General features: G+C 39.5%; 1 protein-coding gene across 7 annotated transcripts in view; it reads right to left on the reverse strand.

Annotated features, from left to right (window-relative positions):
- SIPA1L2 (signal induced proliferation associated 1 like 2) overlaps window positions 1-25,537 on the reverse strand; it is a 240,857-nt gene that overhangs the window by 210,121 nt on the left and 5,199 nt on the right. For 4 of the 7 annotated variants that reach the window (XR_010345113.1, XM_064383603.1, XM_064383608.1 and 1 more), the window contains exon 2: window positions 8,192-8,409. The exons of 1 other annotated variant lie outside the window; for it this stretch is intronic. The gene's annotated coding sequence lies outside the window, so the exon portion shown is untranslated. Of the gene's footprint in view, window positions 1-8,191; window positions 8,411-25,537 lie in introns of those variants that run through there. 2 more of the 7 variants (XM_064383604.1, XM_064383606.1) reach the window with 2 other exon arrangements.

A 25,537-nucleotide genomic window follows, 5' to 3' on the forward strand; every position in this document is an offset into this window, starting at 1 on the left:
TGAAACTCCATCTTTACTAAAAATACAAAATTAGCCAGGCGTAGTAATGGGTGCCTGCAATCGCAGCTACTCAGGAGGCTGAGGCAGGAGAATCACCTGAACCCGGGAGGCAAAGGTTGCAGTGAGCTGAGATCGTGCCACTGCACTCCAGCCTCGGTGACAGAGCAAGGCTCTATCTCAAAAAATAAAAATAAAAAGAGGGACTTCCGCCAAGATGGCCAAATAGGAACAGCTCTGGAGTGCAGTTCCCAGTGAGAGAGATGCAGAAGGCGAGTGATCTCCACATTTCCAACAGAGGTTATCATGTTCATTTCAATGGGACTGGTTGGACAGGGCGTGTAGCCCAAGGAGGGTGAACTAGGGCAGGGCAGGGCACTGCCCAACCTGGAAAATGCAACTGGGCGGAGGATCTGGGACTTTACCCCCTCAGTGCGCCAGTTCAGATACTGCGCTTCCCCCATGGCGGTTGCAACCCACAGTCCCGGAGAACACTGCCAAGCCGAAAAGCGCCACGAGTTACCAACATAGATCTGAGTGACAGCTCCAGCTGGCCCAGCAACACGAGCACAGATCTGGGCAGCAGATTTGACTATTGCCAAGAGCGCTTGTGGGACAGATCTACCTGCCCCCCAGGAAGAGGGAGAACTGAAAGCAAGGAGAGAGGTGATAAGGCTTGGCAGGTCCCACCCCTACAAAGACTAGCAAACAGAAGCCCTCCTCTCACTTGAGCATTTCGCAGCCACCACATCAGTCAGAGCTCAACAGGGACTATCGAGCTCGGTGGGGGGAAGGGCGTCCGCCATTGCAAAGGTGGATCTAATCTCACCTGTGTAAACAAAAGCCAGAGGAAGCCTACAAAGCAACTGGGCTGAGTCAGAGGCAGCCCAGCAGCACCTCTGCAGGCATACAAGGGACAGACTGCCTCCTCAAGTGGCTCCCTGACCCCTGAATAACCAAAAAAAACGCCTCATACAGGAGAGCTCAGGCTGACACCTGGTGAGTACCTTTCTGGGACAAAGCTACCAGACGAAAGATCAAGCAGCAATCCTCACTGCTCCGCACCTACCATGGATGATTCCCAGGCAAGCAAGGTCTGGAGTGGACCTCCAGCAGTCCTCCAGCAGAGGGGCCTGACTGTTAGAAGGAAAACTAAAAAACAAAAAGAAACAGCTTCAACACCAACAGAAAGAACATCCACTGAGAGACCCCAACCAAAATCACCAACTTCAAAGATCAAAGGTAGATAAACCCATGAAGATTAAAAGATACCAGCGCAAAAAGGATGAAATCATCAAAGACAAGAACGCCTCTCCTCCTCCAAGGGATCACAAGGGAACAAAACAGGATGGAGAATAGGTTTGACAAATTGACAGAAACAGTCTTCAGAAGGTCAGTAATAACACTCTGAGTTAAAGGAACATGTTCCAACCCAATGCAAAGAAACTAAAAACCTTGAAAAAAGGTTAGATGAAATGCTAACTAGAATAACCAGCTTAGAGAAGAACATAAATGACTTGATGGAGTTGAAACCACAGCATGAGAACTTCACAAAGCATATACAGGTTTCAACAGCCAAATCGATCAAGCAGAAGAAAGGGTATCAGAAATTGAAGATCAACTCAATGAAATGAAAAGAGAAGGCAAGATTAGAGAAAAAAGAGTGAAACAAAATGAATAAAGCATCCAAGAAATATGGGACTATGTGAAAAGACCTAATCTATGCTTGACTGGTGTACCTGAATGTGATGGTGAGAATGAATCCAAGCTGGAAAACACTCTTCAGGTTATTATCCAGGAGAACCTCCCCAACCTAGCAAGGCAGTCCAACATTCAAACTCAGGAAATACAGAGAACACCACAAAGATACTCCTTAAGAAGAGCAACCCAAAGACACATAATCATCAGATTCACCAGGGTTGAAATGAAGGAAAAAATGCTAAGGGCAGTCAGAGAGAAAGGTTGGGTCACCCACAAAGGGAAGCCCATCGTATTCACAGCAGATATCTCGGCAGAAACCCTACACACCAAAAAAGAGTGGGGGCCAATATTCAACATCCTTAAAGAAAAGAACTGTCAACCCAGAATTTCATATCCAGCCAAACTAAGCTTCATAAGTGAAGGAGAAATAAAATCCTTTACAGACAAGCAAATGCTGAGAGATTTCGTCATCGCCAGTCCTGCCTTACAAGAGCTCCTGTAGGAAGCACTAAACATGGAAAGGAATAACCAGTACCAGCCACGCAAAAACATACCAAATGTTAAAGACCAATGACACAATGAAGAAACTGTGCCAACTAATGGGCAAAACAACCAGCCAGTAACAAAATGGCAGGATCAAATTCACACATAACAATATTAACCTTTAATGTAAATGGTCTAAAAAAATGCCCCAATCAAAAAACCACAGACTGGCAAATTGGATAAAAAGCCAAGACCCATCAGTGTGCTATATTCAGGAGACCCATTTCAGGGGCAAAGACACACATCGATTCAAAATAAAGGGATGGAAGAAGATTTACCAAGCAAATGGAGAGCAAAAAAAAAAAAAGCAGGAGTTGCAATCCTAGTCTCTGATAAAGTGGACTTTAAACCAACAACGATCAAAAGAGACAAAAAAGGGCATTACATAATGGTAAAAGGACCAATGCAACAAGAAGAGCTATCCTAAATATATATATACCCAATACAGGAGCACCCAGATACATAAAGCAAGTTCTTAACGACCTACAGAGAGACTTAGACTCCCGCACAATAATAGTGGGAGACATCAACCCTCCACTGTCAATGTTAGACAGATCAACGAGACAGAAAATCAACAAGGATATCCAGGAGTTGAACACAGATCTGGATCAAGCAGACCTAACAGACATCTACAGATCTCTCCACCACAAATACACAGAATATACATTCTTCTTAGCACCACATCTCACTTACTCTAAAATTGATCACATAATTGGAAGTAAATCACTCCTCAGCAAATGCAAAAGAATGGAAATCAAAACAAACAGTCTCTCAGACCACAGTGCAATCAAATTAGAACTCAGGACCGAGAAACCCACTCAAAACCACATAACTACATGGAAACTGAACAACCTGCTCCTGAATGATGCCTGGATAAACAATGAAATTACAGCAGAAATAAAGATGTTCTTCGAAACCAATGAGAACGAACGTACCAGATTCTCAGGGAAACATTTAAAGCAGTGTCTAGAGGGAAATTTATAACAATAAATGTCCGCATGAGAAGCAAGGAAATATCTATAATTGACACCCTATCGTCAAAATTGAAAGAGCTAGAGAAGCAAGATCAAAAAAAACTCAAAAGCTAGCAGAAGACAAGAAATAACTAAGATTAGAACAGAACCGAAAGAGACAGACACAAAAAAACCCTTCAAAAAAATCAATAAATACAGGAGCTGTTTTTTGAAAAGATCAACAAAATAGACAGTCCACTAGCCAGAATAATAAAAAAGAAAAGAGAAAAGAATCGAATAGATGCAATAAAAACAGTAAAGAGGATATCACCACCAATTCCACAGAAATACAAACTACTATCGAGATTACTACAAACAACTCTATGCACATAAATCAGTAAATCTGGAAGAAATGGATAAATTCCTGGACACTTGCACCCTCTCAAGACTAAACCAGGAAGAAGCTGAAACCCTGAATAGACCAATAACAAGGTCAGAAGTTGTGGCAGCAATTAACAGCCTACCAACCAAAAAAAGTGCAGGTCCAGATGGATTCACAGTTGAATTCTACCAGATATACGAACAGGAGCTGGTACCATTCCTTCTGAAACTATTCCAGACAATACAAAAAGAGGGAATCCCCCCAACTCATTTTATGAGATCAACATCATCCTGTTACCAAAACCTGGCAGAGACACAAGTAAAAAAGAAAACTTCAGGCCAATATCCAAGATGAGCATAGATGCAAAAATCTTAATAAAATACTGGCAAACCAAATGCAACAGCACATCAAAAAGCTTATCCATCACGATCAAGTAGGCTTCATCCCGGGGATGCAAGGCTAGTTCAACATACGCAAATCTATAAACATAATCCATCACATAAACAGAACCAAAGACAAAAACCACAATTATCTCAACAGAAGCAGAGAAGGCCTTCGACAAAATTCAACAGCCCTTTATGGTAAAAACCCTCAATAAACTAGGTATCAATGGAACGTATCTCAAAATAATAAAAGCTATTTATAACAAACCCACAGCCAATATCATACTGAATGGGCAAAAACTGGAAGCATTCCCTTTGAAAACTGGCACTAGACAAGGATGCCCTCCCTCACCACTCCTATTCAGTATAGTATTGGAAGTTCTAGCCAGAGCAATCAGGCAAGAAAAAGAAATAAAAGGTATTCAGTTAGGAAGAGGAAGTCAAATTGTCTCTATTTGCAGATGACATGATAGTATATTTAGAAGACCCCATCGTCTCAGCCCAAAATCTCCTTAAGCTGATAAGCAACTTCAGCAAAGTCTCAGGATACAAAATCAATGTGTAGAAATCACAAGCATTCCTATACACCAATAACAGACAGAGAGCCAAACCAAGAGCAAACTTCCATTCACAATTGCTACAAAAGAGAATAAAATACCTAGGAATATAACTAACAAAGGATGTGAAGGACCTCTTCAAGGAGAACTACAAACCACTGTTAAGGAAATAAGAGAGGATACAAACAGATGGAAAAATATTCTATGCTCCTGGTTAGGAAGAATCAATATTGTGAAAATGGCAATACTGCCCAAAGTAATTTATAGATTCAACGCTATCCCCATCAAGCTACCATTGACCTTCTTCACAGAACCGGAAAAAAAACACTTTAAACTTCATATGGAACCAAAAGAGAGCCTGCATAGCCAAGTCAATTCTAAGCAAAAAGAACAAAGCAAGGGGCATCACACTACCTGACTTCAAACTATGCTACAAGCCTACAGTAACCAAAACAACATGGTACTAGTATCAAAACAGAGATACAGACCAGTGGAACAGAAGAACAGAGGCCTCAGAAGCAATGCCGCACATCTACAATCATCTGATCTTTGACAGACCTGACAAAAGCAAGCAATGGGGAAAGGATTTCCTGTTTAATAAATGATGTTGGGAAAACTAGCTAGCCATGTGCAGAAAACTGAAACTAGACCCCTTCCTTACACCTTACACTAAAATTAACTCCAGATGGATTAAAGATTTAAACATAAGACCTAACATCATAAAAACCCTATAAGAAAACCTAGACAATACCATTCAGGACATAGGCAAAGGCATAGGCAAGGACTTCATGACTAAAATACCAAAAGCATTGGCAACAAAAGCCAAAATAGACAAATGGGATCTAATTAAACTTAAATGTTTATGCACAACAAAAGAAACAATCATGAGAGTGAACTGGCAACCAACAGAATGGGAAAAAAGTTTTGCAATCTCCTCATCTGACAAAGGGCTAATATCTAGAATCTACAAAGAACTAAAGCAGATTTGCAAGAAAAAAACAAACAAACCCATTCAAAAGTAGGTGAAGGATATGAACAGACACTTTTCAAAAGAAGACATTTATGAGACCAACAAACATATGAAAAAATGCTCATTATCACTGGTCATTAGAGAAATGCAAATCAAAACCACATTGAGATACCATCTCATGCCACTTAGAATGGCGATCATTAAAAAATCTGGAGACCACAGATGCTGGAGAGGATGTGGAGAAATAGGAACGCTTGTACACTGTTGGTGGGAGTGTAAATTAGTTCAACTATCATGGAAGACAGTGTGGTGATTCCTCAAGGATCTAGAAATAGAAATTCCATTTGACCCAGCAATCCCATTATTGGGTATATACTCAAAGAATTATAAATTGTTCTATTATAAAGACACATGCACATGTATGTTCACTGCAGCACTGTTTACAACAGCAAAGACCTGGAACCAATCCAAATGCCCATCAATGATATACTAAACAAAGAGAATGTGGCACATATACACCACGGAATACTATGCAGCCATAAAAAACGATGGGTTCCTGTCCTTTGTAGGGACATGGACGAATCTGGAAACCATCATTCTCAGCAAACTGACACAAGAACAGAAAACCAAACACCACATGTTCACACTCATAGGTGGGTGTTGAACAATGAAAACACATGGGCACAGAGAGAGCAACATCACACACTGGGGTCCGTTGGGGGTGGGGGGCTTGGGGAGGGACAGCAGGGGATGGGGAGGTTGGGAGGGATAACACTGGGAGAAATGCCTGATGTAGGTGACAGTAAACCACCATGGCATGTTTATACCTATACAACAATCCTACAAGATCTGCGGTCTGCACATGTAGCCCAGAACTTAAAGTACAATTAAAAAAAAAAAAAAAGAAAGAAAGAAAGAAAAAAGAAAAAGTAACTCCAAGCCTCACATTCATTCCAGTAAAATTATACTGGCTTGTGAAATCTAATTTTTACATTATGATGAAAATAAAATATGGGATTTCTGATTCTCCAACAATATAATAGGACTTATTCTTACACACATCACACATACGAGCACTGTCTGTCCCACAGTCAGACATAGTTGCTGCTTTCTGATCTATCAGACAATGCTGCATCACACACAGCACATTCTAACCACATATTCATATCAGTGATGTGATGCTACTGAGTTCAAGAAATTTCAAGCACATTAACAATGAATATGTATTATAGGCATCTCTTGTAACCGCAAGAGAAATGACCTCATCATCTGTTAATACTTTTCATCTACTATCATTACAATTTGATAGATACTAAAAATTGGCTTCAGAGTTGCTATTCAAACATAATTCTTAAAACATGCTTTCATAAGTCATGTAGACTAATTGACAGACAGACAATTAGCCTTTGACACTGCATTTAATTTAATAAGCCATTTCAGAATTTTAATAGAAGCATTAACAGGCATGAAAGAGGAATGAACTTTTTTTGAGACCTCATAACTTACAAATTAGCTAATTTTTATTTTTAACATAAATGTCAAAAAGCATAGTACCAAAGGGCCAGCAATTATACTGCTAAAAAGACATGGAAGTTATCTGGGTCAAGGTATCTCTGCTTTCAGAAATAAGCAGAGAGCTTTAACGGTATTTTTAAAGTAAATGCCAAAATCTCTAACTTAACGTTTAGTAGCAATGCAGAAAAATATTCTCATTGTCAAGGAGTGGTACTTGTGATAATAAAATAAAATAATGTGTGTATAGAAAGCAAGTTATTTTTGGACTTATCAATGAATTATATCATTCATTCACTATTTGTATTACATCATTTATAATATATTATTAACACTAAAAAAAATCCTGAATTCAATGCCTTTAAATTATACATACGTATTTCTTCCTATGTAATAAGTTTACTATGAACGAAAATTGTCAGAAAGTTAAAAAATATAATGCTTAAACTCTGACATACAAGATCAACAAATAATTTTCAAAGCATACATGAAACTAAACGTAGATGTTAGGGGCTTTTATAATTAAGAACATATACTAAAAACATATTTTAGACATCTATATCTAATAAACATTTGCTAATTACTTGCTTTGAAAATTTCTGTTGAGTCTAGTAAATATTTGCTAATTACTTGCCTTGAAAACTTCTGTTAAATACAATTTAAAAAAAGAAAATTATTCCAAACTATATTGAATCAGGAAACTATATTGAGACAGAGTATTTTTTAAAGATTACATGTAATTCAGTCATTCAAATATTTTAACAGCATGTTTTTTCCTATTACAAAATTAACATGTTCATTTTAGAAAAACTGGAAAACAAATGCAAAAAGAAAATAATAATTACACATAACACAACCACAAGTAATAATCATTGTAAATTTTATAATGTATTCTTGTTCCATTAATACATATGCATATTTAATATACTGCTTACCAAGAAATGTTTTCATTTAATATTCTGTGAACATTTTCCCATGTCATTAAATAACCTTATAAAACAATATATTAAATTGATTTAAATTACTTGATCATATGGAGTATCATAATTTAATGTCTTACTGTCAAATTTTTTCCAATTTTTCATATTATAACTAATATTACATTGGGCATCTTTATCCATAAATCTTTGAGGCCACTTCTGATTATTTCATGAGGTAAATTGCCTATCCCAAATGCCCATCCAATTACTAACCTTCTATGTTATGAAAAGTTGCACAGTTTCCCTAGAAGACAAGGAACACCATGCTTGAAGCACACAGCATTAAAGAAAACTGTCCCTTCTTCTCCCTGTATTTATTAATCTTTCAGCCAGTGCCATGGAAGAGAAGGGCTGCTTTGTTCAAAGTCTTTAGGCACACATGTAGGGTTACCTGGTGATGTTCCCATCTGTACTTATTCCCCATATTTCACCTGTTTAAAAGAAAAAAAAAAAAGTCTTACTCTATCACCCAGGCTGGAGTGAAGTGTCACAATCTCAGCTCACCACAACTTCCACCTCCCAGACTCAAGTGATTTTCATGCCTCAGCCTCCTGAGTTGCTGGGACTACAGGTATTCATCACCACGCCCAGTTACTTTTTTTGTATTTTTAGTAGAGACAGTTTTTTGTCATGTTGGTCAGGCTGGTCTCAAACTCCTGACTTCAAGTGATCTGCCCGCCTCAGTGTCCCAAAGTACTGGGATTACAGGCATAAGCCACCGTGCCCAACCCCGTATTTCACTGCTTGAGAGGAATGGACAGGTAATCTTTTAGGGATAGCTTCTCACAAGGGGACAAATACCCAGTAAGGGACTGCTACAAAGGGCAGACCACCCACGAATGCAGTAACAACTCTCAAATAACAGCAAACAAATTAATGGGTTGGAATCCACAGGTTGATGCCCTCTTTTCAATGCTGTCTTTTCCTCTACCCTCTCAGCACAAGTTCAGGCACTGACATGGTCCTCCTCTCTCATTAAAATAAAAAATTGTTATTTTTTTTTTTTGAGACAGTTTCACTCTTGTCCCCCAGGATGTAGTGCAATGGCTCTATCTCGGCTCACTGCAACCTCCGCCTCCTGAATTCAAGCGATTCTCCTGCCTCAGCCTCCCAAGTTGCTGGGATTACAGGTATATGCCACCACACCCAGCTAATTTTGTATTTTTAGTAGACAAGGGGTTTCATCATGTTGGCCAGGCTGGTCTTGAACTCCTGACCCCATGTGATCCGTCCGACCTGGCCTCCCAAAGTGTTGGGATTACAGGCGTGAGCCAATGCACCCAGCCTAAAATAAAAAATTCTTTTAGCATTTTGGTATTGTCAAGTTACTCAATTTACTAAAGGCGTTCCTCTGTGTGCTGCACACCCGTATCTCTGCATATACCACACACACAAGGAGATCCATGCACAGTAAAAGCCTGATCAGCACTCCAACTAAGGTAGAGACACAGGAGTAGGAAATACACCACAAAGGAAACCACATACAATGGCCAAGCAAGTGCCAGGCAGGCTCACCTACCTGGGACTATGAGATTCCATTACTCCATTTTAAACTCACAGCCCCAAAATAAGTCATCCAAAGAGTTCACAATCTAGCCACTTACTCACAATAAGCCGGTCTTCTTAAAGTCAAACACATATCTAACATCAACCCATATCCCCTCCTTTAAAAAAGAAGTACCTGTGGGGAAAAAAAAGTAATCTCCTTCCTAATAGTTTGTTTTCCACAATTTAATTCTGTTTCTCTAAAAGGTAATTTGGGATAATCACCCACATCAAATTAGCCACAGACCAGTCTGGATGTTGTTGAACTTGTATGGTGAGTCACATAACGAATTAAGATCATTAGGACGGTGTTACAACAGTGTTGTTTTATAGTTAGTTGTCAATTTTAACACAAAAGTATACAAAATCCAGAATCCACTTTGTTCATCAAATTATTACTTTATAAAATAAACAGTTGGACCTAATCACCAATGACAGATCAAAGATAAAATTCTGAAATATATCATTTGCTTACTTTCTGGGTAAAAGTTTAAAATGAATATGCTGAAATTGCTTTACAATGTCTTCTTCTATTTCCATCAACATACTTCTCTGTGAAAGAGTCTATTATGCCTATTATTAAAACAAAACAAAGAGAAACCATTCAGATACACATTATCCCCTAAAATAGTGTTATCAATTGAAACCTGAGTAGATAAATTAAAGCAAGAAGGAAGCAAGCAGTGGCTCACGCCTGTAATCCCAGCACTTTGAGATGCTGAGGCGGGCAGATTACAAGGTCAAGAGTTTGAGACCAGCCTGGTTAACATAGTAAAACCCCATCTCTACTAAAAATACAAAAAAAAAAAAAAGCTCAGTATGGTGGCGGGTGCCTGTAATCCCATCTACTTGGGAGGCTGAGGCAGGAGAATCACTTGAACCTGGGAGGTAGAAGTTGCAGTGAGCCAAAATCAAGCTACTGCACTCCAGCCCTGGTGACAGTGCAAGACTCTGTCTCAATTAAAAAAAAAAAAAAAAAAGGAAGTAAGCTCAGTTATCCCATTAAAATCTTAAAATAATGATATGCATGGATATGCATGGTGTCTGTTCAAAATCTGTTATTAGCATGAAATATGGAGAACTGATCTCTCACTTGTAACTTTGGTTATAACTGCAGAACAACAAAGTTATGAGAGTAATTGTGACTCACTTTATTAATCTCTGATATGCACATTTTCATGGAACAAATACAATTCTTTAATGACGTGTTTCTTTTTTCCTATGTTTATTGTGATTATATTTAAAGAAGTGGAAGTTTATATCTGTTAAATCTAACAAAAACAGAGGTTTTTAAATTATATACTGTGTATCTCTTCATGTTTTAAAATAATTAATATTAATTACATTTTCAGAAGTACCAATCTGTGAGGGACTAGAAATTAAAAGAAATTTGAGTTCCTTCAGGTCTCTGCCACAGAGAAGTGCTGTGCTAGGTGACGTGGATGGGAACAGACACTGGCTGACACCTGGACTTGCTTGGAGAAACTGCCTCTGCCAATGGAAGGGCATGGTGAGGGTCCCGCCAGCATTGGGCTGGACACCAGGTTTCCAGGGCTAAAGCAAGATACAAAAACTTGGTGCTATAGAAGATGTAAGAACAGAAATATGCCTATTTATGTAGTTTTCAAAAATAAAATACATACAAAATTCTAAGAGATCTTGATAAACAGCAAAATATTTGTATGTTTGCCAGTTTGTCTACAAGTCTTAAAAACTAGTAATCAAGCAAACAAGCAACCCCCTCCATATACATACAACATCAACAACAATGATGAACTCAGGCACCTGGGCCTGACACTATGCCTCCAGAAGAGCTCCGAGTTCAGCCTTTCTCGCGTGGAGAGGCACCGTGTCATCTGTTTCCCTGAGTCGGAACTCATCAGAGCCCAGCACAGGCCTGACAGCCTATGAAGGAGAGTAAGGGCAATTAAATGGGGAGAAACACCTTGGTTCAGGTAGGGTTTTAACTCATATTTCTAAAATGAGTCTGAGGCCTCCCTAGCCACGTAGAACTCTTAAGTTCAATTAAACCTCTTTTTCTTCCCAGTCTCAGGTATATCTACCAGCAGCATGAAAATGGACTAATATGGTAAACTGGTACTAGTAGAGTGGGGTGTTGCTGAAAAGATACCTGAAAATGTGGAAGTGACTTTGGAACTGAGTAACAGGCAGATGCTAGAATAGTTTGGAGGGATCAGAAGAAGATAGAAAAATGTGGAAAAGTTTGGAACTTCCTACAGACTTGTTGGATGGCTTTGAACAAAAACCTGATAGTGATATCAACAATAAGGTCCAAGCTGAGGTAGTCTCAGAGGAAGATAAGGGACTTGTTGGGAACTAGAGCAAAGGTGACTCCTGTTAATGTTTTAGCAAAGAGATTGGCGGCATTTTGCCCCTGCCCTAGAGATTTGTGGAACTTTGAGCTTCAGAGAGAGAATTTAGGGTATCTGGTGGAAGAAATTTCTAAGCAGCAAAGCATTCAAGAGGCGACTTGAATGTTAAAGGCACTCAGTTTTATGAGGAAGGCAGATCATAAAACTTCAAAAAATTTGCAGCCTGACCATGTGACAGAAAAGAAAATCCCATTTTCTGAGAAGAATACAAGCCACATGCAGAAATGTGCACAGGTGGAACCAAATGTTAATCCCCAAGATGATGGGGAAAATGCCTCTAGGGCATGTAAGAGGCCTTCACGGCAGCCCCTCCCATAACAGGCCCAGAGACCTAGGAGAAAATGGTTTCAGGGGCCGGACCCAGGTTCCTGTGCTGTGCTGTGTGCAGCCTACAGACTTGGCGCCCTATGTCCCAGCTGCTGCAGTCTTGACACAAAGGGGCCAACATAGAGCTGGGGTGATGGCTTCAGAGGGTGCAAGCCTCAAGCCTTGGCAGCTTCCACATTGTGTTGAGCCTGTGAGTGCACAGAAGTAAAAACTGAAGTTTGGGAACCTCAGCCTAGATTTCAGAGGATGTATGGAAATGCCTGAATACCCAGGCAGAGTTTGCTGTAGGGGCAGAAGCTCGTGGAGGACCTCTGCTAGGGCAGTGTAAAAGGGAAATGTGTGGTGGAGCCCACACACAAGAGTTCCTACTGGGGCATTGCCTAGTGGAGTTGTGAGAAGAGGGCTATTGTCCTCCAGACCCCAGAATGGTAGATCTACTGACAGCTTGCACCGTTCGCCTGGAAAAGCTGCAGACACTCAATGCCAGCCCATCAAAGCAGCTGGGAGGGAGGCTGTACCCTGCAAAATCACAGGGTTGGAGCTGCCCAAGACCATGGGAACACATCTCTTGCTTGCTTCAGTGTGACCTGGATGTGAGACCTGGAGTCAAAGGAGATCATTTTGGAGCTTTAATATTTGACCACCCCGCTGGATTTCAGACTTGCATGGGCCCTGTAGCCCTTTTGTTTTGGCCAATTTCTTCTATTTAGAACAGCTGTATTTACCCAATACCTGTATCCCCATTATATCTAAGAAGTAATTAGCTTGCTTTTGATTTTACAGGCTCTTAGGTGGAAGGAACTTGCCTTGTCTCAGATGAGACTTCAGACTGTCAACTTTTGGGTTAACGCTGGAATGAGTTAAGACACTAGGGGACTGTTGGGAAGGCATGATTGGTTTTGAAATGTCAGGACATGAGATTTGAAGGGGCCAGAGGTGGAATGATAGGGTTTGGCTTTGTCCCCAACCAAATCTCATCTTGAATTATATTCCCATAATTCCCACATGTTGTGAGAGGGACCTGGTGGGAGATAGTTTGAATCATGGGGGAAGTTTCCCCCATACTGTTCTCAAGGTAGTGAATAAGTCCCACAAGATCTGATGGGTTTATCAGGGGTTTCCACTTTTGCATCTTCCTCATTTTCTCTTGCTGCCGCCATGTAAGAAGTGCCTTTCACCTCCCGCCATGATTCCGAGGCCTCCCCAGCCATATGTAACTGTAAGTCCAATTAAACTTCTTTTTCTTCCCAGTCTCCGGTATGTCTTCATCAGCAGTGTGAAAACGGAGTAACGTACTGACCTTCAGCTTATTCTTCACCTCTTCATTTTGAGTGGGTGGAAAGGTGAGCAGTACTTTTTAAGTGGACTTCACAATGTCTCTACCCCAAAAGACATAACTTAAAATATGAGAGTTTTCACAAGACCCTTTATACTAGACTTTTTAGAAGGCATCCTGGTGGTAAAGCTAGAGAAAGGCCCAGACAAGTAAAACGCAAAGTTACAGGTGGTCTTTAGGCAAACCACCCACTTTTATTATGGAGTCAAGGGAAACTTCTCCAGGTGTTAACAGCATTCTATACATTCTCTGAAAGTATCCAACACAAACTGTTTTCCAGCAATTCTGGAAGTTACTAGGAATCTAAACACTTAGAAGAATACAGCAAGGATTAAAAGCTGTGAACAAAATACAGATACTACCATAAAGACAAGATTAGAAGGACCCAGTTTTTGGAAGCTTCCAATTAAGTTAAAATTCAAGAACAAAATTATATGTGTGTGTGTGTGTGTGTGTGCAGGCATATGTGTGTGTATATATATGTGTATATATATATACACATACATAGAGAGAGAGAGCACCAAAAATGTTTTAATGTAGGTCAAATTAGTTCATCTCAATTTAGGGAGCACAGAATATGATCTTTCAGGTGCCATGTGCTTTCTAACCCACAGAACACACCCAGTATCTGAGCAACAGGAAGCTAGGATGCTTTTGAACACAAAAATGTAAGAATCGCCCACAGGATTTGAGGCAGAGTCCAGCAAGTCTTTATTCTGAGTCCAACAATAACAGAGCACTTAGTGGGAGGGCGCTGTGCAAAAACCACTTCTCTGAGGATTATTAGTATATTTGCAATTTCTTTGGCATCTCCTCCCACTCTTCCCATGAAGACATGAACTCTGAGAAACCTTCACCCTCCTGTAGAAGCCTTCCCTTTTTCCTCCAAACTCCCCAGCCAACAGACGACACTAACTTACTGTCATGCGAAGCACAGTCTCACACTCCACACAGGGATTGCCGCATACTTCGTGTAACGGCGTAAGCAGAGAAAGATAAAGGGTTTTGGTTGATGGAATAACTCATTATTCCATCAGCCAAGGCGAGTGTAAATGTTTACCCATTAATGGAAAGTCAAAGCACACATATTTTAGAGGCACATTAATGTGGGATTTAATCGGACACCATAAATCAGCAGGCCAGTTTTCCTCACTTACACAAAAGTTTCACATTTCAGTTCAGATAGAGTAGAAACACCGTCCTCAGAATTTATATACATTTGATCTAACTGATTAAGTTCCACACTGCTCTTTTGTTCACCATAAACAAAAAGATGTAAAAAAAATTCCCAAACTGCCACAGCATGAGTTGAAAACATACCATCTGCAGCTGCTCAGCAGCAGCTACTGCCCCCAAATCAAATGAAAGGCTCAAGAAATGCTCAGCTGTGTTCTTATTGCTCGGGAGGTTCCCAGAATCCTTCCATGATTAAATTATTGGCAAATATTAGCAATATACCTATAGCCATATACCTCAAGCAGACATAGCAATCAAAAGGAAATGAAATGTAACTTTCAAATTATCAAAATGCCACAATGCTCCTGTTAAAATAAAAACCATTCAGCCTTTCCATCTTACAAAAATTTGAAATGTCATTTATTTTAACCAAGAGTTTTCTCCTCCCTCTTCTTCTAATTTGATAGTGGAAAGTGACAAACGCAACCTTATCACTAAGTTTTCATTCTTTTACATGTCTTCATTCAAGAACATGAACACTTCAATCTCTAGGAGAAAATTCCAGTCCAAAGCTGGGTATTATCCCTTAACTTAGAGCAAACAAGTACGTCTGTACTTTCAAACATTCTGAGAGAAATAAGCTCATGTGGATGTTATGAGTTGACCTTCTGGAAGGAATATTTATGTCTGTTATCATAAGAATTACTCTACACATCCTTGGAAACCCAAACAATAACTCTAGAAACATGAAACTCAAGAGCCCAGGAATGGGGGCCACGCTCCATCTCCCACCCCTGACACCATGGTGCACTGATCACAGCACTTGGACACAGGCTTGGACACAGGCTCGGAATCTACTCTACAGGGTCTCCAAAGTGGCCACTAAAATCAATCAGATTCTCACTTCAAGAGTCTTCCCAGGTGCTAGCTGGCAGTCTGCTGAGGGTCCTTTCAGGCTAAAGCAGCATAATGTGAGCTCATTAGAGAAGGAGAAAATCACATGCACAACTGCTTCCTTACTATTTGCCCCTCTTTACTATTTGCCCAACCCCGTCCCAGCTCCTCAGAGTGGGAGATGGCCACTGGACTCCAATGGAACTTCCTCTGAATGGCATGCAAGCCAGAGGGCCTGCAGTCATTCCAAAGGTTTTTGCTCCCAAGAAACCCTCTGGCTCCTGAATAAGTGATTACCATTATTCCATTCATCAAGTGTCTCTTAAGCCTTCTATTATGAGTCTGAATTTTAAGCAGGGACTAGGTCTTTTATTATATCCCCTGATCCATGTCCCCAGTAACATTTCATTCAAAGTTAGAGAATCTGTCAGCAATCTCATTATTATTAGACTGTACCCTCCCTTCCTCCACTCAGAATTAAACTGCATCCGAAGGGTGGGAAAAATACTCTATCTTGAAAAATATTATTAGAAAGTCTATTGTATTTCCAGAATAAGAGCACCACAACAGCAACACCCTGTCTGCTTTATGTACCACCATAACCTGAGTCCCTAGAACTGAGTCCGGTAAGAAAAAAAAAAAAGAGCATGTAATAAATAGCTGACAAATGAATGAATACATCTGAGCACCAGCTATACGATAAGCCACTTTCCTCAACAAATCCTCTCTATAATACTATGACACAGATTGAACTTTTTCCATGTACAGGTTCAGAAATGAGGGCTTTCAAAGAGGAAGCAGCTAACTGACATACAGACCCCACAGGCATGGAGAAGACCCCTCAGTCTCAGCTCATGTTTGATCTATCCAAAATGTGTTCTGTATCTTGGGAGTACAGCATAGCAAAAAGAGCTCAAGATCACAAGGACTTTTATCCTACAGTAGAGAGGCAAATACTACAGAAGCCCCAAACACAAAAGTTCTAGCATCCAGCATCACGCAAAGCATCATAAAATCCGTTGGGCAAAGCAGAACCAAACAAGTGGCAATGCTAATTACACAAGACTAGAACAGAGGCCCAGGGATAGTCAGCTACACGACATTGCCTAGCATCCCCAGAAGTTAGGTTGGGTCATAATAAGAGCTCCAGAAGAATGAGAGTGGAAGAGTGGAAAGGATGGAGGAGACCCTTTTGGGCCAGCCCTTTAGATGATTCACACCTGGGTGCCCCTTCCCCCTCAACAAGCCCAAGCAAAGACCACTCAGGCCAATGCCGTGAGGCTAGGGCCCTACGGTGACACAAACAGATGGAAGGAACCTGAATCCACGCATGTCAGGTGGAGGAGAGCAGCCTACCTGTCCAGACCTTGGGCTATCACACAAGAAAGAAATCAGCTTTTCTACCGCCAGAGCATTTTGTAGTGTCTCTTAGAGCAAGTAGAGCAACCTTAACCAATACAGCCCTAAGGAAAAGTCTTCTCACCTTGACAGTACATTCTACATGCAAACAACCATTAATGGTACAGCTGACGAAAACTTTTTAGTAGTTTCATCTACAGTTGGAAAGGTTTAGCAACTCAGAACTTCAGTAGTGGAGGAAATAGAAAAAGGGGTGGTTAATTAAGTCTAGAATTTTATTTTTATGTCAACTAGGTTTTTATTTTGCTAGTCAGTATCTCTTCAGCGTAAGTGATTGAAAATCTGTTTCAGGACTAGTTTATTAGTCTCCTTCATATAGTATCATAAAACTGAACTCAGGAAATTTTAGTTTTAATAATTGTTGCATCTGAAATAATTAGAAATAGTTTGAATTAATTAAAAATAATTCCTCAGTTTTGCACATAAACAGATGTATTTTCTTTCACCTAAAATTTTCTAAGTATCAGATACAAATAAGCCAGTAATATGTCAGGATCTATCTCTTCAGAAGCAAAGTGGTTCAGCTTAATGCTGTGAGCCGTCCTGAGCCAGGCCTGCATCAAGTGTCAGCCAACTAACAAAAGAAGCACCTGATCTCCAGAATCAATGGGTGGGATGTAAGATGAGACCCAGTGGGCAAATTGCCAAATCAGATAGGAAACTCACACCCCTGTGGGGAAAAGGGAAGTTGAGATGTGACTGAAGATAAATACATAAATATTTAACAGAAATTGCTCCTAAAATCAGTAGACAAATGGATATGACCTCTGAAAAGTTCATGTGATCAAGATGAAGGTAAAGAAAGCCCAGCGTGGTCAAATAAAATACACGACAAAGTAAAAATAAATTATGCTGAGTTTTGAAAGAAGCTTTATACACAAGAGTGCATACTGCATGATTCCATTAATATCAAGTGCAAGAACATGAAAAACTTATCAACGGCCAAAAAAAAGGAACAATGGTTGCCTCAGATGAAGGTGGGAAACGAAAAAGTTGACTGGGCAGGGGCATGAGAGAACTTTCTGAAGTGGCAGGAACATTTCACATCCTAATAGAAGTATAGGCCATATGGATGGATGGATGTATCAAAACAGAATGATACACTTAAGATTTGTGCATTTCACTTTATAACTTTTACTTCAAAAAATGTAAATGTTATTAACTCATTTACAATATACATACTGATGTGTTTAGTGATAAAGTGTACACATGTGTGCAGCTTACTCTGAAATGCATCAAAAAAATAAGATGGATTGATGGGTGGGTAGGAGACAAAGAGATATGCATAAATCAAATAGAGTCAGACCTAACAACCCAGGAGCGGGGTACAGGGGTGTCCACTACACCACACAATATTTTCAGCTTTTCCATAAGCTTGCAAATTTGCATGATAAAATGTTGGGGGAAAGTATATGGTGACTACATTGAGATTTATTGGTTTGGAGTTTAAAGAAGGGAAACCTCAGCCAGCACTTACTGCTAGTTCATGAGACATAAGACAGGAAGTGGACAGAAGGAAGAGAGCATTGACAGCATATGAACAACACCCCAGAGAGACCCGGGGGTAGACGGGATTCAGGCGAGGCGAGCTCTTTTTGTCCACTGACATCCTTTCTAATGCTGCCTCAGTCTAAAACTCTTGTTACTCAGCATAATTTTAAAATAAATCATTCCAATGTATCAATTATCAAGTTATATATTCCTAAGTATAAAGTCTTGAAACAAAACATATGACCTTGAGTTGCAAATATAATACTATGTGTATATTCTGTAGACTAACTGAAATGAATGCAGTAATTTTATAACAAAACATCATTTATATCTCTGATATATCCAAAATAGTTTTTCCTTTAGGTTTATGACACAGTCTATAACAGTAAATTACAATGAGGAAAAAATCATAATGACTATCTTACACAACAGACAAAGTAATAATCATCACTTTGAAAATTCTGTCCACTTCTCCTTAATGTTGCTTTTGTTAATAGAGCAAAACCTAAACCAGGCAAAAAGATAAGTTTGGTAAGATTTAAGCAGATCAAGTTAAAAGTGGTAGTACTGTGATCAAGGGAACAACTGAGAGAGTTTTGTATGTATCTGCTGGTCTTGGACAGGGCCTATAGTTTCCCTGTACACAAGAGGCCCTCAACAAAAATTCAAATCCTAACCATTTTCCAAAGCTTAACTCAAGTTCTATCTTCCTTGAATGTTTTCCTAACTATGCAATCCCACCTTATTCTCAGCTAATCACATAGTCTTTCATCTGAAAGAAGCTATAGTGCCCATCTATCCTATGGTCTCATTTACACAGGAATCTTTTTCTAATACACCTGACACATGGCCATTAACTCTGCCCAAGTTAGTTCATCACCTAATAAGGCAGTTCGTTCATCACCTAGTAAGGTAGCCCATGCTATTACACAATAGTTCCAGTGGCTAAATCATTCCCTCTGATAGTTCTGAATCAGTAACATATGGAAGTTTAGAATAGCACTCAAAGGTCCCTCTGAGGACTAAATTCTAAGAGTCAGTTAATTTGCTGACTGTCCCTGACAGCTACACAGGACTGAAAGATAGGGATGGAAGGACAAGATCCCTGTTCTCAGGGGTCTCACACCCTAGGGTGGCCCCTGTTAACTCGAAAAATCTTATAATGCCAGCATTTAAAAAGACTTCAAGATGGCATGACCCCACATCCTTATTTTAAAATTGGATTATAGTCACTGCCCCAGAAAATTAAAGGAGTTAGACAAGGCTACCGAAGAACCCCTTACACCACTTGTATCATCTGTAATAGCAGGATATTCTACTTTGCTCTTCTATATAATGCTCTAAGTAGATTTTTTTAAATTATAAGTTTTCTCCTTAGTTTTATCTGTTCCTAAAAAGAAGAAGGTAAAAGTTCACTTTTAAACACATGAATGCTTGCAGGGATGACAAGCAAAGCAAGTGCATGTTGCCAGAACTCTGCTCCGTGAAGGCAGGTGTCTCCATGTATACTTCTCTCCACCTTCCTCAACACCTCCCAGGGCTAAAGCAGGAAAAGTACAGATGTCTTAAGTATTTGCTATTGGAATGACAAAGAGCATGGTAAGATTAAAGCAGTGTCTCCTGAAACTCTCTCTCCTAGGGCCTTTTTCCTCATTCCTTGCACATATCCTGTGCCGACTCAACATCCCCTCTGCTCCACAGCTTATCTCAGAAAGAACTAAGTTACGGTGCCAAGCTAAGAGGATGAATTTAGAAAGCTCCACATAACCAGACGCACAGCGACAGCAGCCATCAGACATCACCCAGATTTAACTGCCCTAAAATTAGCAGTCAGAGCAAAGTAGTTACTGCAATGATTGCGTCAGAGCTATTCTGACTGGCGAACTGCCAGTTTTAAACAAATTGTCCTGCTTTCTCTACCAGGGAAACAATATTTTGGAGCAGGGCCAGCTAAGCATTTCAGTGAATGTTCAAATTCTAGCTTCGCTATTAATGTTTTATAATTCAATGACAAGGTGAACAAAGTCTATATAGGCTACATCTGCAAGGGGGTTATTTTCTTTGTTGTAAGCACTTATTCTTTGGGTGAGTAAAGTACTGTGGATGAATCCTTTTAAATATTTAAATGCCTGAAATTTATTTAGGGATTCACATTCAACTGACTTAAACAAAGATTATGCAAATCTATCAAAGTATGAATGCAAAACAAAAATTGTTTTCCTCTTATATTTCTTTTAATCTTGGCAAAGACTCAGGGGCTAAAAAAATGTTCTCTGCATGATCACAGGACCCACTCACTTCCCAACAAAGAATATATAACCTGATTCAATTGGTAAAACTGCTACCTCACCACAAATTACAAAATTTCTAATTGATAATAGACAATTCACTGGCTGATAGAATACGGCAGTTTTTAGACCAGAACAATGAGCTCATTAGCCCAACCCACAGCCTCCACTTCCCCCTTTCAGTGATAGTGAGTTCCACCATTCTCATATGCACACACCTTCTTTAGTCCCTCCCCCTTTCCCTTCTTCCTTTCTCTTTTCATTCTTTTCTTTTATAATGATTTATGGAAACCTATCATACCTTACAAGTAAGCTGTAGAATAAAGAACACTGTAGCTGGAACCAAGAGACATGGGTTTAAAAATATAAGGACTCAGATTCAGAAAACCACACTTTCATTAAACCTTGGTTTTTTAATCTGTAAAAGGGAAAAAAGTCCCACCAGCCTTACAAGGTTCTTGTCAAGTACACGTGAGAGAACACAAATGAAACTTCAAGCATGATAACATTTGCCTTTAAGAAGAGCTCTCCCCAATTCTTTATTCTCTTCATAAATCAACATGTCTCCTTCACTCATTCTTATCATTTAAAACATTTTATTTATTTATTTATTTATTTATTTGAGACAGCGTTTCACTCTGTCACACAGGTTGGAGTCCACTGGCACGACCAGCATACTGTAACCTCAAACGCCTGGGCTCAAGGATCGTCCCACCTCGGCCTCCCCAGTGGCTAGGTCTACAGGTGTGCACCACCACACTGAGCTCATTTTAAAATTTTTTGAAGAGATGAGGTCTTGCTTTGTTGCCCAGGCTCGTCTGAAACTCCTGGGCTCAAGCAATCCTTGCCTCAGCCTCCCAAAGTACTAGGATTGCAGGCATGAGCCATTGTGCCCAGCTCAAAACATTTTAAATGGGAAAACTGACCTATTATTCCAAACAAATGAGTTACAGTGATCCTCAAATCAAACTGGTTGATAAATCGGATGCTTCTACTATCATGTATGCCTTGCTTACAGCACTTATCACAGCATACCTTAATACACAAAGGTAAAAATAGGAGTTAGAATGATATCCCTCTAATTTCATGTAATATAAGAACTAGCACTATGTTAGGATATTAGAGATAAAAGACTTTTACCATGTAAAATTAAGACCACAGCTACTGAGCACCTACCATATTTAAGGCATAAATAATATCCTCATGTACTTTGCAACCCTCAAATTAAAAGCACTGAATCAACAAAAGATGCACTATACACTACTGATGGGGTTTCTAAAAATCATTATTATTTCCTGTGGAAATTAACACTGCTAATGAACTGAGAGATAAAGGACTACAGACAGTATTACACAATTCAGAAATCATTTCTTTTCAGTAAGCTTTATTAAGCCCCAGCCAGGGCTTTTAAGTCAACTGCAGCCTCATGGGATTCAAATAGGGCTGTGCAGTCATCAGCACAGACCAGGCTTTGAAACCTGGGAAATGTGTGAACCACACTCTCTCATGAAAGGAGGCCACCTAAGGGTGCCCAGACTCCCAGGAACCACACCTCACTGAATGGGGCTATAAAGGTCTTGATGTAACAGTTGGAACACAGTCAAAACCCTCTTCAGAAACTACTTCCACATTTTTACCAGTTTCATATCAGAGTTCAATCGCAAGTCATTTCCAATGACCCAGGAAAGCCATAAATGAGGTATAAACTGTCATTCAAGATAGATCATGTACAACAGAAAGAATTATTAGAACTTTAATGCAACAGTATTTACTTCAACAAAAGCCAAGATAAAGGAAGTTCTTTTATGTTCAACCCACAACTCCTAATCATTTCTTTAACAAATATTTGCTTACTGAGAGCCTATCATGTGGCAAAAACCACCTAAGTGCAAAGAATACAGTAGTAAACCAGAAATGTCCCTGCTTGTTTGCCGCTCATGTTCCACTTGGGGTGGGTGGTGCTTGTTTAGCTGGAAGCTACAGGAGATGCAAGAGCAGGGCTCCCTTCTCTCTCTCCTCGTTCATTCCCAATCCACTAACGGCTGGGAAGCAAGGCATTCCTTGCACTAGGGATGGCTGTGCTACAGTTCTGGCTAATCACATACAGACAGAGCTAGGCTATTAATCTACACTTTTAACATACTCTGATCCTGGGAGTGGTTTTGTCTGAGTGTGATAGTATGATGCTTCTTAAACAGCTGAGTTAACTAGAAACTTTCTAAGGAGAATAGCAACGCCATTACATTAACATCCTACCCCTCAATAAAGGAAGCCTCAAACCAAGACCCACAAGCAATTCTGGAAGAAAACAGGCCAAAGTCAGAAATGTCTTCAGGAAAAAGAATAAATACACTGTAAATATAAGGCCTATTAAGAATGGAGTTTGTCTTCAGCATGCCTCACAAGACCCTACAGGCTCCCTAGAAATTCCATTTCCCAACAGTTATAAACTCTAACCAGTTAAAGTAGTACAAAAGTGGTATCCAAACAGGGGCCACACATTTCAAAGACACAAATGCCCTTGAGGTGCAGACAAAATACTTCTACACCTATTTATTTTTAATACTACTCTTCTTAAAATTTATATTTGTTTTATAATATTTTAGCACAGCAAAGTATATGTTTATACATACAGATATACATATACACATGCACAAATGTGTATACACGTATGTATATATGCATATGCATACATACATGAACAGTTAGACAATTGTGTATAGATGGGATGCATGCTGAAAAAAGTTTGAACCTACTAAAAAGAAACCACTGTTTTTTGCATTAGGCCATTTAAACACCTGAAACAGGTAGCATTTGCCCTGTACAAAGAATCAAAACTATAATTCCTAAAATTACTTATTAGAAACTTCAGTACAGAGAGGACAGCATCCCAAAGCTATTCCTGAACTATGTGAATACCCACTGTTCAACAAGGAACCAAATGTGTTATCAAAAACACCTCCAGAAGACAGCGAAAGCAATTGTTTTGGTAACTTCACAGGATACTATGCCTTAAGCATTATTCAGAACATTTTTTAAAACTTCACACAATAATTTAACTCAGCATAATTTTTTATTCACCCAAGAGTTACTTTCCATAGTAACAACTTTTAACACTGGCTCTTTACCTAGATATTTTTACCTAAGTGTAATTGAATATACTACAAAACAGCCTACTTTGGACTGTTCTGATTTCTTGAACAACTCAACTAAATGAGGATATCTCTCAGCAGATCAAGCAAATATGCAGACGTGAAAAATATGGAGTAATCTAATAGGCAGAGTTCAAGACACCCCTTCTGGCTAAATGTTTATGAGTAAAACAGGAAGAGAAGTATATCAACTAATTAAAATAAAACCAGTAGAGATTGTGGTGCTCTTCCCTACTATCTGAAAGCAATTTAACACAAGAGAATACTAACCCAAAAAATATGCTGAAAAAAGTCCAACAAGATTCTGATTTTTCCTACAATAATTGCAGTGTCTAAGGCCTCCAGAGGTCACAGGTCACACTGTGACCCTGGTTTCTCAAGTCAGTCATTGATTCAACAAATTTTCTTAATCATATGCAGAACAGAGTCCTCATTACTAGAGACACACTGAAAATGAACTCATTTATTACTCAGCATAAATTGGTCAGTAGAACCAGCAAAGGAAGTATGACGCACTCTTTCAGCATATCCATGTGGAAAGGTTGAGATACATGCGCTAGGTATAAGATACTAAGAGCATTAGTAGTTAACTGTAACCGAGAGTGTGACTCCTTGTAAGCCTCAAGGGAAGCTTCCAGAGACAGACTTCGTGTTGTTCAGCCAGTCTAACAATTTCATCAGTGGCTTAAGTAAAGATATAAAAGAGTCTGATCTATTGTACAGACAGCATTTCTTTGGGAGGACAGGTAAAGATGCCAACTAAAATAATCAAATTCCAAAAGCACGATGGAAAGAATCAGCTAACATAAAGCAAAACACCGCGCAATAAATGTTAGGTTTTGCAGTGACATCAGTACAAGATGGGAAGACATGGCTCAATGGCAGCATGTGATTAAGGGCTCAGGGGGGGGTTTTAGTGAACAGGAAACTCGTTGAGTCTGGCCACCAGAAAAGTGAACGCAATCTTGGCCTACATCAGTGCAAGCAACATGCAACCTATGACAGACACTCGTGCTCTACTCCACATGGGTCACGGTATACCAGGAGCCCAACTCTGACAGAGTAACCAGAATACTTCTAGAGGAGGATTGTTCAGTAGTCCACCAAGGCAGTAGAATTTGAATAGTATAAACAAGCAGAATTCGATTCGAATTCTATAGGCCAAAAAACTTTCTAGTACTCAAAACCATTAAAAGGTGGAGATCCCTACCCCTTACTTGCAATGTTCAGGCATTACTGGAAGACCACTTATAGAGATTATAAGTGATTATAAGTGATTATCACTGAGCTGCTCAGTGACTTCCAAACCTGGTCCTTAGTGAAGTTTTCATTGATCCATGGAAAAGAAAAAAGTGTCCGTGTGGGGATAGTTATAAACCCATGAGTGGGGTAATTTTAACACAGATATTTTCTGGATAGGAAGAACTCTCCTTTAAGTCTGACAGCATAGGTATTCTTCCTTCACCTTTTCTTTTTTTTGGTATAACAAACGTATTTTGATGAAATGCATTGACAATAGGTAGTAACTGCTGTTGTCA

Source organism: Aotus nancymaae, unplaced genomic scaffold, assembly GCF_030222135.1.
Source record: "Aotus nancymaae isolate 86718 unplaced genomic scaffold, 86718_ANA_hifiasm-v0.15.2.pri h1tg000032l_0, whole genome shotgun sequence".
Lineage (NCBI taxonomy): Eukaryota > Metazoa > Chordata > Mammalia > Primates > Aotidae > Aotus > Aotus nancymaae.